The following is a 14,011-nucleotide window of genomic DNA, read 5'->3' on the forward strand; positions in this document are numbered from 1 at the left end:
TGCATTATAGCTATAGGGGTGATGCAGATAAGTGTATCCATTATGTACTTTGCACAGTGCAATATAAAGACAGTGCACTACAGCTATAGGGGCGATGCAGATAAGTGTATCCATTATGTACTGTGCACAGTGCAATATAAAGACTCTGCATTGTGGCTATGGGAATGACGCAAATAGATGCACCTGAGATGGGCATCCATGATCTCTATAGAGTATTCACATGATGGACAGAATATTGCACTATGCAAATACTGTGGGTGCGGAAAGGGGGCTCATGTATAAAATGCTCCGATTGTGAATTAGGATTGTTTTACTTAAAAATGGCTCCTCAGAAATTCTGCAAAATCGCAAGCAAATGTCTGTGATGCAATATTGCATGAACTTATAATGCACTTAATGCTTGAGATTTTGTCAGTGTAATGTCATTTTACCAAATCCTACGCATCTATACAAATGACACCTCACTATTTTACTGACAACATGCAGAGAACTAATTGCAACCCTACTAGAAATGCCCTAAAGTTGCATTTTGAATCAATAAAGTGGAGATTCTGTCTAATAGTTGTAGTAGATGTAGGGATTAAATTACCACGGAACTCAGAAAGGAGGATTAGTGCAGTAACATCCAGTGTGGTCCAAGTATGTATTACATGCAGATCGACAGACACTTCTAATTGGATGTTTTGGTCACACAGACCTTTCCTCATAGATTCATAAAAATAACCACAATCATTCCCACCAAAAATGAATAAGTGTAAAGAAACAAAAACACACATAAGGGTACTTTCACACTAGCGTTTTTCTTTTCCGGCAGAGTTTCGTCACAGGGGCTCTATACCGGAAAAGAACTGATCAGTTTTTTCCCCATGCATTCTGAATGGAGAGTAATCCGTTCAGTTTGCGTCAGGATGTCTTCAGTTCAGTCGTTTTGACTGATCAGGCAAAAGAGAAAACCGCAGCATGCTACGGTTTTCTCTCCGGCGAAAAAAACTGAAGACATGCCTGAACGCCGGCATTCAAAATACCGGAATGCCGGATCCGTCCTTCCGATCTGCGCATGCGCAGACCTTTAAAAATGAGAAAAGAAAAAAAAAACGGATCCGTTTTGCCTGATGACACCAAAAAAACGGATCCGGTATTGCAATGCATTTTTCTGACTGATCAGGATCCTGATCAGTCTGAAAAATGCCTGATCAGTCTGAAAAAATGACATACAGTTTGCCTGATCAGGCAGTCAGTTCAGGCAACGGAACTGCCTGCCGGAATCAAACAACGTTACGCAAGTGTGAAAGTACCCTAAAATAAACCACTATTATAAAATCCCATACAAATGAGAATCGAGGGACCGCCATGGGGTCGAAACTTTGCCCCTCCATAGGAAAATGCCTACATGATTTTTTTCCAAGAAAACTTTTGCATATACACCTACATTATTCCAGCAATAGGCTCGGATTTAGCTCAGTTTTATCGATTACATTTTTTGCATATAAGAGGACCCGAATCCTCCATTATGGCTTTCTTCGACTTCATCAACAGTGTATACCCAGAGCTGAGATTGAAGATTGTATTACACATGCCGATTTTTGGGTAGATGATCACTAAAGAGCGTTCACAGTAACTATTATTCACTTTAGCGATCTTCTGATCACATGTCCCATACACCGCAATAGATTACTATTGCATTCCATGAGATTCTCAGACACTGCTGAGCCATGCCTCGCACATGACATTATGGGCCGTTAACCACGGCAGGCCCGGAAACCTTCAGTAAGTGGGGGCTTGCTGCAGGGGCTGCAATCAGAAGGAGCATCCTCACAGATGGCGTGATCGCTATTGACCTCATCAACGCTGATCCGGTCACTGCGGCTGCCGGATGTATTAGACAGGCGACACCCGCCAGATATGGAGAGGGCTCGGTGCAGCAGCCTGCTCCATACAACCCCTGCACGCTAATGACGTACATGTACTGCATTATGTGTTAAGCGGTTAATAGAAAACATTTGCCCACCTGACAGGCTCTAGTTCAGCTAGATTTGCATGTGTGATGACACTATCCCTTTTTACCTAAAATCCATCAAGTCATTTGTAGAAATTGGCCCTGTAGAAATCTCAACAATTGCTTTCAACCCCTACGATAGGTGCATTCCTATGCCTGGGGTGTGCACAGTGTAATCAAAGCGCATCATTTTTTTACACCCATATACAGGACATTTCCATATTAATGGCTATTATACCTGTGCGTCTACATTCCTAGTATACATTTTGAAGTGACCCAAGCGATACGTGAAGTAGATGAGTAAGATTACTTTCACACATGCGGCAGAGTGATCCAGCAAGTAGTTCTGTCGCCGGAACTGCCTGCCGGATCTGGCAAAACGTATGCCAACTGATGGCATTTGTAAGACTGGTCAGGATCCTGATAAAAATGCCTGATCAGTCAGAAAAATGCATTGAAATGCTGGATCAGTCTTTCCGGCATTTCAATGCACAGACCGGAAAGACGCATCCGGCATTTGGGTATTTTGAATGCCGGATCCGGCACTAGTACATTCCTATGGGAAAAAAAATAAATAAAGGATCCGGCATTCAGCCAAGTCTTCCGTTTTTTTGGTCGGAGATAAAACCGTAGCATGTGGCGGTTTTATCTCAGTCCTGATCAGTCAAAAAGACTGAACTGAAGACATCCTGATGCATCCTGAACGGATTGCTCTCCATTCAGAATGCATTAGGATAAAACTGATCAGTTCTTTTCCGGTATAGAGCCCCTAGGACGTTACTCTATGCCGGAAAAGAAAAACCCAAGTGTGAAATTACCCTAAGGCTATGGCTAGGTTTTCCAGTAGCGAATTCCCGGAATGGGCCAGACAATAAAAACGCTGCGTGCATATTTGCTGTGTAGCGGCCGAGCAGGTGGCAGTAACCGGCAATGCCAGATCTGCAGAGCCGGAACTGCCTGCCGGAGAGGCAGCTGGGTGGGGACTAGCCCAAGCTTCCCTTTTCAGGTATTGCCAAGTGGGGGGTTTACTACACCCCCCCCCCCCCCTCCATCTTTATTCTTGCACAACCCCTTTAAGTAACTTAAGACGCTGGACCCGCGATTTACTTGACGGTCCATTGATCATATTTACAGTGAACCACATTCGCTTCCACTATAACCACTTATTGCAGGTAACTCCCCCGGGAGCGATCGCTCATACAGTAATCCTAGGCTATTCTTCTGCTTCTGTTCACATTAGTCTGTTCTGGCGGTGCATAATTTACCGCTTTCTGACTGTTACCATTACATTATGCAGGGTGTGATATCTCGTACTGGTAATAGGTCTGTCCTCCCAAGTTATCATCTCATATGTACTTTACATCTATGGAAAGTTATCAGAGTGCTTTATTTTAATTTTATATGTGTGTGTGCTTTGTTTCTTTACACTTATCATTTTGCTGGGAATGATTGTGGTTCTTTTTACGCATCTAGATCTACGGAGCCGAGGAAGGTCTATATGTATGACCGAAACATTCATTTATAAGTGGCATGTAATATATACTTGGACCACTCTGGATGTTCATATTTCAGTCAAAGGGCATCTGTCAGCAGTTTTGTCCCTATGACACTGGCTGACCTGTCACATGTGCGCTCGGCAGCTGAAGACATCTGTGTTGGTCCCATGGTCATATGTGCCTGCATTGCTGAGAAATATTATGTTTTATTATATGCAGATGAGCCTCCTAGGAGCAACGGGGGCGTTACCATTACACCTAGAGGCTCGGCTCTCTGCAACTGCCGCCCCGTCCGCATATTGCCAGGGCCAGGTATGATGATGTTTTCCCTACCTGGTCCTGTTAATCAAGGTGCAGAGGGGACGGAAGTTGCAGAGAGAGCAGAGCCTTGCAGACGCCTTCAGTTGCCAAGCACACAACAGTTTCATAGGTACAGATCTGCTGACATATGCCCTTTAAACACGTTTGTATTGAGTAAGAATTGCCATGGTACTTTATCCTATGTATATTTGCTGTGCACACCCTCCACAAGCGCCTCTATTTACTTGGAAGCGCAGCGGTCATTTGTAAGAACGTCGTGGTGGACAGCCGATCGCTCATGTCCTTGAAGACTACATGCATCAATACCTTACATGAATGTCTAAGGTCACAGCGTATTGTTACTGCCTTGACTAGCGCATGAAATAAGAGGGATATTGTCCATAGCAACAATTTTACCTTTTATAGGCTCAAGGACCCTATAAGCAAAGCAAAGGGATTCCGGACCCTATGGGCCTGGGACTCCACGTGCTGCCATATGGCACCCCTATGCATCACAGGGTTGTATTCTCACAGATTTATACACATGTATAAAAACAGAGGTACAAGTATGGGTACAACTCTGATCTGTCATATGGCACTGTATATGGGACCTCATCACCCATCAGGGCTCACAATCAAAAATTACAAATTAATCAGTACGTGTTTGGTGGAAACCCATGCAGCTTGTTACCCTTGGTCAAAGTTCACCCAGGACCCCAGCGCTGCCAAACCACTCAGCCTTTATCCTGCCCAGTTATGGGATCATATTAAGAGCAAAGAATGTACTTGGTGAAAGCGCTATTTAAAGAGGATCCCATACATTTCTTATGAAGTGGGATCCTAATGCAATAGTCTATTGACATGCATGACCCTGGAGAAACCGGTAAGATAACTTCCAGGCAGTGTAAAGAGAAGACATCAACTTTGCAAAAGTACAAAGAAGCAGTAACCTTAAAGGGGTTCTGCACTTTGTTTAAACTGATGATCTATCCTCTGGATAGTTAATCAGCATCTAATCGGCGGGGGTCCGACACCCAGGACCCCCGCCGATCAGCTGTTAGAGACGGCAGCAGCGCCGCGGCCTTCTCACTGTTTACCGCCGGCCCAGTGACGTCCCCACTAGTATGACCTAGCCTGGGCACGGCTAAGCTCCATTCAAGTGAACAGAGCTTAGCCGCTCCCAGGCCAGTTGATACTAGTAGTGACGTCACTGGGCCGGTGGTAAACAGTGAGAAGGCCGCAGCGCTACTGCCAGCGCCGCTGCCTTCTCAAACAGCTGATCGGCAGGGGTCCTGGGTGTCGGACCCCCGCCGATCGGATGCTGATCTATCCAGAAGATAGACCATCAGTTAAAACAAAGTGCAGAACCCCCTTTAAGGAGCCTAGGAGGGCATACAGCGCCCAGCGGAATAAAAGTTGTTTTCCTGAGATCTTATCTATTGGATAAATTAGCCAAGGACATCATTGGAAACCAGATGACTTCAGCTATGAGATACTGCTGGCGATTTTGCGGTGACAGGTTCCCTTTACGGTCTCACTACTTTAAAGGGCATCTGTCAGCAGTTTTGTCCCTATGACACTGGCTGACCTGTTACATGTGCGCTTGGCAGCTGAAGGCATCTGTGTTGGTCCCATGTTCATATGTGGCCGCATTGCTCAGAAAATTATATTTTAATATATGCAAGGTTGCCTCTAGTAGGAGGGGCGATGCCGTTGCACCTAGAGGCTCCGCTCTCTCTGCAATTTCATTGACTTCAGGAGAAGTCCGGGCCAGGCGTGAACACATGGAACAGGTCAGCCAAGTCTGCTGACAGATGCCCTTTTAAAGGGGTATTCCCATCTCAAACACTGATGGCATATTCAGTGCTTGATAGGAGCAGGTCAAAGAGGGGCTTTTGATCTTCGGGGGGGGGGGGGGCCTTTCAAGTAGACACCCCCACGTGACCAGACCTTGGAGGAAAGCATACTTATTTGCTACCCACCACTGGGTTCAACTTCTTCGCTTCCATTGTATCAATATCTGGTTTGCCGCCTCTGCCGCCAATGCCTGGCCACTGTGGTCTTCCCAATAGGTCCCCCGAAGATCAAAAACACCATTAATCTCCACTAGTGCAATGTTTGACATGTCTATGTATGACAGTTGCTTTCTACAAGCGGAGGAACACTTTAAGTCACAACTTCCATCTGTTTAAATCATGCTCATCGTGGGCAGAGCTTAGTTCTCACCGATCGAATATCATCTTTATCTGAAACAGTGGCCATATTTCATAACGATGTGCACAATGGAGATAACAGCAATGGTTGCGGCAATGTAGAAACTATACTGTAACGCTGCAGTTTGCAGGGAAGAACTACTGTACATACAAACACTATGAGATACTTTTCTTTACATGTTAAGCATAGTTTTCCTTTAATGACTCATTATAATAAATGTAATCCCACATTGCAGAGGACGGCTCATTACCAGAAGGGACTACTTACCTTTTCCACATATATTAATAGCACGTACATCCAAAACAGCAACTGCCCTATTCCTGTATGAGGTTGGAAAAACTGAGCCGCCAGCTAAAGAGGACGTGATGTGCACAAGTTGCAAACTTTTACACAGTTTGCAAATTACTTTGCAACCATTACAAAAAAAATTACCCATCGGAAAACATTAAAGGGTTTCTGTCACTAGACTTTTCACTATTAAGGGCTCTTTCACACTTGCGTTCTTGTCTTCCGGCATAGAGTTCCGTCGTCGGGGCTCTATGCCGGAAGAATCCTGTTCAGTTTTATCCTAATGCATTCTGAATGGAGTGAAATCCGTTCAGGATGCATCAGGATGTCTTCAGTTCAGGACCGGAACGTTTTTTGGCCGGAGAAAATACCGCAGCATGCTGCGCTTTTTGCTCCGGCCAAAAATCCTGAAGACTTGCCGCAAGGCCGGATCCGGAATTAATGCCCATTGAAAGGCATTAATCCGGATCCGGCCTTAAGCTAAACGTCGTTTCGGCGCATTGCCGGATGCGACGTTTAGCTTTTTCTGAATGGTTACCATGGCTGCCGGGACGCTAAAGTCCTGTTTGCCATGGTAAAGTGTAGCGGGGAGCGGGGGAGCAGCATACTTACCGTCCGTGCGGCTCCCAGGGCGCTTCAGAGTGACATCAGGGCGCCCCTCGCGCATGGATGACGTGATCGCATGGATCACGTCATCCATGCGCATGGGGCGCTCTGACGTCATTCTGGAGCGCCCCGGGAGCCGCACGGACTGTAAGTATACCGCTCCCCACTACTGCTATGGCAACCAGGGCTTTAATAGCGTCCTGGCTGCCATAGTAACACTGAACGCATTTTGAAGACTGATCCGTCTTCAAATGCTTTCAGTTCACTTGCGTTTTTCCGGATCCGGCTTGTAATTCCGGCAAATGGAGTACGCGACGGATCCGGAGAACGCAAGTGTGAAAGAGGCCTTAACTGGCTGACATTAGCGATGTGTTAGTGTCAGCTGCACCTAACGCTGATATTCTTGTGATTATCCGTGCCCCCGTTACTGCAGAATTCTTACTTTTATAATATGCAAATTAGCCTCTAGGAGTGGGGGGGGGGGGGCGTTGCTCCTGCTCCTAGAGGCTCCATCTCCCACCTCATTACACACCCTCCAAGTCTTGATTGACGGGGCCAGGCAGCGTTCGCATCCTCCTGCCATCCCTGTGCGCTGGGGAAATCTCGCGGTGTTCAGTATTCGGTGCAGTGAGGAAAGGACGCTTAGGTGCAGGAGCAACACTGCAGGGGCGTCGCATGTGAGGGCCGGACAAGATGCAGGTGCGTTGCAGGAAAATGCGCGATTTTCAGAGCGAGAGCAAAGCATTTTAATGCGTTTTGCACGCACGAGAGAAAAATCGGCATGTTTGGTACCCAGACTTCTTCACAGAAATTCGGGTTTGGGATTGGTGTTGTGTAGATTTTATTATTTTCTCTTATAACATGGTTATAAGGGAAAATAATAGCATTCTTAATACAGAATACTAAGTAAATTAGGGATGGAGGGGTTAAAAAATAAAAATAAATTAAACTCACCTCATCCACTTGTTCGCGCAGCCCGGCTTGTGGAGCGCAGTGACGTCAAAGGTCCTTTTCCTCCCAGGTCCTCAAAGACAGAAGAGATGCCGGGCTGCGCGAACAAGTGGATGAGGAGAGTTTAATTTATTTTTATTTTTTAACCCCTCCACCCCTATTGTACTATGCATTCTGTATTAAGAATGCTATTATTTTCCCTTATAATCATGTTATAAGGGAAAAATAATAAAGATCAGGTCCTAGCAAGCGTGAAAATCGCACCGCATCCACACTTTCTTGCGGATGCTTGCGATTTTCACGCAGCCCCATTCACTTCTATGGGGCCTGCGTTGCGTGAAAAACAAATAGAGCATGCTACGATTTTCACGCAACGCACAAGTGATGTGTGAAAATCACCGCTCATCTGCACAGCCCCATTGAAATGAATGGGCCCGGGTGCAATGCGTTCACCTCATGCATTGCACCCACGTGGAATTCTCACCTGTGTGAAAGAGGCCCAAGAATTCTGCAGTAACGGGGGCATGAATAATCACAAGAATAGCAGCGTTAGGTGCAGCTGACAGTAGCACATCGCTAATGTCAGGCAGTTTAATAGTGAAAATTCTAAAGGTTGCATAAGACTTAAGGGGGTATTCCGGTCATTAGACTATTCCCTATCCACAGGATAGGGGACACCTATTAGATCGGTGGGGGTCCTACCACTTGTACAACACTCAGCTATTTCCAGAACTCTCAGAGATAAATAGTCAGTTGGCATGCTCGACCTGCTGCCCTGTTCATTTTGGGGGCTCCAAGGGGTACAGAGTACCTATTCATGTGATCAGTGGAGGTCTGGGATGGGGGTCTGAATGAGTTTAGGGGTCTGGTCTTGGGTCTTCCTGAGTGTAGGTGTTTGATCCGGGGTCTGAATGAGTTTAGGGGTCTGGTCTAGGGTATGAGTGGGTTTAGGGGTCTGAATGTGTTTAAGCGTCTTGTCTGGGGTGTGAATGAATTTTGGCGTCTTGTCTGGGATGTGAATGAATTTTGGCGTCTTGTCTGGGATGTGAATGAATTTTGGCGTCTTGTCTGGGATGTGAATGAATTTTGGCGTCTTGTCTGGGATGTGAATGAATTTTGGCGTCTTGTCTGGGATGTGAATGAATTTTGGCGTCTTGTCTGGGGTGTGATAAGACTGAGTTTATGGCTCTTGATTGGGGTCTCACTGAGTTTAGGGGTCTGGAGTCTGAGTGAGTGCGTTTAGGGCTCTTGTCTGGAGTCTGAGTGAGTGCGTTTAGGGCTCTTGTCTGGAGTCTGAGTGAGTGCGTTTAGGGCTCTTGTCTGGAGTCTGAGTGAGTGCGTTTAGGGCTCTTGTCTGGAGTCTGAGTGAGTGCGTTTAGGGCTCTTGTCTGGAGTCTGAGTGAGTGCGTTTAGGGGAGTCTTAAAGTGAGGAGGAATTAAAACTGGAAAACCAGAAAAGCACAGCACCCACCGCCGCTGTGGCACCATCCCAGCTGGCAGCAGGACCCAGCAGCCAAACAGCACCCCTGCTGCCTGACCATGCCATACCTAGCACTGGGCCCCACCAACCAGCCAGCAGAAAACCAGCACAGTGGCCCCCGTGCAGCACCGCACCATGTGAACAGTTGTCAAAGCTCACCTACTCTGAAGCTCACAGGAACTCCAACTGAGAGCATGAGAGGCTGATTTAACCCCTACTAATGGATACTAGGCCAATTAAAATCACCTGGCGTATGTGCTATTTAGTGCTGGCTCCTGCAGCAGTAGCAGAGAGATGAGATCAAAGCATAGAAGTGGATGTGTGGTTTAGGCTATGGTTACATGATGGCAATAAGTTGCGCGGCAGATAGGCCCACACAACACCTTTTAGAATGGCAGTCTATGTTGTTGCACTGCAACATACTGTGACTCAACAGTTGCAGAAAAATCCATCGCAAATTGATTTTCTGTGACTGTTGTGTTGCAGCGTGACACCATAGACTGCCGTTATAAAAATTGTTGTGCGACATTGGTGCAACAAACTGTCGTGTAGACGTAGCCTTAGGCTAGGTCTACACGACGACATTTTGTTGCACCAATGTCGCGCGACAATTTTTATAATGGCAGTCTATGGTGTCGCACTGCAACATGCGACATGCTGCGACTGCGACGCGACAGTCGCAGAAAATCCATTCTTCTGCGACTGTCGCGTCGCAGTCGCAACATGTCGCATGTTGCAGTGCGACACCATAGACTGCCATTATAAAAATTGTCGCGCGACATTAGTGCAACAAAATGTTGCGCGACAACTGTTGCGCCCTATCTGTCGCGCGACAAATGTCGTCGTGTAGACCTAGCCTTATTTCTTGTCTTTTCTCCCTTTGTCACTTGTATAGAAATTCTGTCCCTGGATCAGCGCTCCTTCCATACGCCAGGTGATTTTAATTGGCCTAGTATTCAGTAGTAGGGGTTAAATCAGCCTTCTCATGCTCTCAGTTGGAGTTCCTGTGAGCTTCAGATGAGGTGAGCTTTGACAACTGTTCACATGGTGCGGTGCTGCACGGGGGCCACTGCGCTGGTTTTCTGGTTGGTGGGACCCAGTGCTAGGTATGGCATGGTCAGCCAGCAGGGGAGCAGTTTGGCTGCTGGGTCCTGCCGCCGGCCAGGGATGGCGGTCGCCGTGCAGCGCTGCGCCAATGTTGGGTTAGGACCCACTCATAGAGGCAACCTTGGCGTGGTGAGTGGGCTTATGCCTTTTGATCAAAATGTACACTAATGCCTCATTCACCATGTAGCATAGGAGGCGGTACACATGCGCTATTTAGTGCTGTCTCCTGCGGTAGTAGCAGGGATGAGATCAAAGCACAGCAGCTGGATATGCGATTCATTTCTTGTCTTTTCTCCCTTGATCACTAAATACCCGTCTGCCCTATAGGCTGATTTTCATTAGTATAGCTATAAAGCTGTGGCCTACTCTCCCTGTATGAATTGGAGGCCATTTGGCACCAGGTAAGGTGGAATACAGAGTGGGCTCAGCATGCTAGTGGAACCTGCATTCCTAGAACAAAATGGAGGCTGGCACCAAAGAGGTATCATATAGGGTGGGTTCGGCATGCATGAGGAGCCTGCATCCCCTGAATATAATGTGGGCTCAGCATGCATAGTGGAACCTGAATGTAATGGAGGCCAGTATGGCACCAGTTGATGTGGTATTTAGTGTTAGGTTCCCGTCTTACAGAGATTACCTTGACGTTTGGCAGACGGGCCCAAATAATTTTGTACAAAATGATTTGCCAAGCATCTCAAATTTATTAGCGTAGCATTTGCACCAGAATACTTTCTATTATGTTGGCATTATTGTACTTTATTTGGTTTGCGGAGTGCTGTCGCATTGTGTATTTTTTTGCCTTTGTGCTTTCAGCAACGCGCACCTGTGCACTGGATGTGCTGACTGACCCCCAATTTTTCTTTGCAGTCTATGAAAATGGAATATGCTGTGACTGGTTACATTGAGCAACTGCTTGAGTTTCCTTTTTGCTCCTTTTTTATATAGTGTGTGAACCTCACAGTAGAAAATGAATGCATTCAAAAAGGGCAGTGGTTGTCTGGCCAATCGGAATCCCGCTTTCATTGCAACCAGTCAAGTTGGCGAAATAAAAGAAGCAATCTGATTGGTAGCCATGGCCATTATTACCAGTAATAATCATGGGCGACTGGTGAAGTCTGGCTTAGGGAGCGTACAGTTTGGAGAGCCATTGTCTGTCACATGAGCCGTTCACTCTCATTGCCATCCTTACACACACACATACACACAAGTACTATAGTCTGGCCGCGTCTTCGCAGGCAATGAAGCTGCTTACGTCATCAACACGCGACCCGGAAGCGGCGCCCACGTGGGTGACAGGGAGACAGAAGCTACAGCTGCGGCGCTGGTCACCATCCGTGGCGCTTACATTACGGTGCTGTCTTGCAGGTAAATCATTGGACTGTCGCTGTCTATAGGGAGATTGCTTCTCTTACACCTCTACCTGCAAGCAGCACTTTGGCTCACCCGTTATTGGGGCGCTGCATAGACGTGCCCATTCATTGCAGCGTATTCTTTTCACATATTCTACTCCTCCCTGTTTATAACCTGCAGATGCTGCTTTTCCCGCTATTTCCATTATTATTATGCTGCTTCTTGTGACATTGTTCACGTTTTAGGGACTGAACTTGAACAGGATGGGGATTCATTCAGTCAAGACTGAGCTGATGGGAGTAATCCTCCTCCAGCAGAATCTTCCCATGTAGTTTATGTAACTTTTGACCTGATGGTTTTTATTTTGTAGGAGTGACATACTTTGTCTTATTCGCAACATGGTCTTCTTCAAAACAACCAAGTCAGGCCATTATAGTTGGGGGAGTAGTACTAAAGGGCGTATTTGTTAGGGGGGGGGAACACAAACGACTAACTTCTTCATTGACACCCAACAAAATGACACACGGTTGGTTCCTCAGGTCTTTCTTTACAATCAGCCATCATGTGACCATTGCGGCCAATCCATGGTCACCTGCCGTACTGCTGCCATCATGGCTCCCATCGCAGAGCAGTGTGACTGCTGAGATTGGCTGCAGTGGTCATGTGCTGCCTGCTGGAATAATAAAGACTTGGGGGACCACATGTCCACTGAAATGGTGGACTGTTTTATATATATATTTTTTAATATAGCACTTGCCGCAGTTTTTATTTTTTCAAAAGGTCAAATAATCCCTTTAGGATGGAGCTACATGGCGAATGTTGCCGTGACACATGACTAAAGATCGGAGAGCTGCCAGCAGCGCTATGAATGAATGTGATTGGGGTTCATGTTGTGACCCACAAGTTGACATGATAGTTGCAAAAAATCAAAACCTGCAGGATCCCTGGCAACTGTGGTAGCGGCAAACTGTGGACCCCATTCAATTTCAGCCATTGAGATGAGCGCTACTCTGCAATCTTTGGCTACGTGCCATGTCTCATGCTCAAAGTCGCCATGTAGACCCAGCCTTAAAGGGGTTCTCCAGGAATTGAAAGGGGTTGGCCCATCTCAGACATTGATGGCTATATCTAGGATATGCCATCAGTGTCCGATAGGTGTGGGTCCTACCTCCGGTACAGGCTGCATGGGCACTAACCACTGTTCACTGCAAAGGGCGTTCTGAAAATAGCAGAGTCCTGGTTTGGCTATTTCTGGCAGTCCCATAGTGGTCAATGGACGCACTTTTTTGCAGTGCGCTGTCCATTCATCATTATGGGACTTCCAAAAACAGCCTGGTGCGCCCACTCAGCTATTTGCAGAACGCCCATATCCTTGAATGGAGAACACGTTTTTGCTTGTGTGTTGTGGCCTCCTTCACTTTGGGGGTCCCATTCTGGAGATAGGAGCAGGTCCCAGAGATGGAACCCTGACATTGATGGCATGTCCTAGGGATATGCCATCAGTGTCTGAGATGGGAAAACTCCTTTAACAGTTGATGGCCTATGGCTAGGATAGGCTGTCAATATCTAATTGGCGGGCGGCCGACACTTAATAACCCACGCCGATCAGTTGTTTTGGAGTAGCTCTGATGCTGGAATCTACTGAGCTTTGTTAAAGAGGTTGTCCGGGCTTTTGAATATTGATGACCTATCCTCAGCAGCGGGCAGGAAGAGACGAGGGAGGCAGCACGTGCACTCTGCGCGCGACGTCTCCCCATAAAGCTAATCGGCGGGGGTGCCAGCCGATCTGATATTGATAACCTATCCTAAGGATAGGTCATCAATATTAAAAAGCCAGGACAACCTCTTAAATGGTGTAGTGGACAGAGCTGGTTTACTGCAGCACTGCTGCCATTGATGTGTTTGGAGCGTCAGAGCTACTTCAGAACAGCTGCTCTGTGGAGGTGCGGGGTGTCAGACCCCACCAATCTGACATTGATGGCCTCATCAAGGGTTAGAGATCATCAATTGTTAAATCCTGGCGAACCCCGTTAACACTGTACTAAATTCATCAAGATGTCATGCGTCCTCTTAATAAATTTGGCGTAGGCTAAAGACAAGCCTAGGTCTAGGTGCCGCCTGCCTGTCTATATGCCTTTTGTGGATAAAGGATGCCGGATATCCAGTTCATAAAGTGATGTCAATCATTAGATGTTCTATTTGAGTGATGGTGACAAGTAGAGA

The 14,011-nt window shown here is 46.7% G+C and overlaps 1 protein-coding gene across 2 annotated transcripts in view; it reads left to right on the top strand.

Moving 5' to 3' along the window:
- TRMT61A (tRNA methyltransferase 61A) overlaps nucleotides 1–14,011 on the top strand; it is a 46,485-nt gene that overhangs the window by 2,092 nt on the left and 30,382 nt on the right. The window contains exon 1 of one of the 2 annotated variants that reach the window (XM_044271648.1): nucleotides 11,709–11,803. The exons of the other annotated variant lie outside the window; for it this stretch is intronic. The gene's annotated coding sequence lies outside the window, so the exon portion shown is untranslated. Of the gene's footprint in view, nucleotides 1–11,708; nucleotides 11,804–14,011 lie in introns of those variants that run through there. 2 annotated transcript variants of the gene reach the window in all.

This window comes from Bufo gargarizans, chromosome 11, assembly GCF_014858855.1.
Source record: "Bufo gargarizans isolate SCDJY-AF-19 chromosome 11, ASM1485885v1, whole genome shotgun sequence".
NCBI classification, from domain to species: Eukaryota; Metazoa; Chordata; class Amphibia; order Anura; family Bufonidae; genus Bufo; species Bufo gargarizans.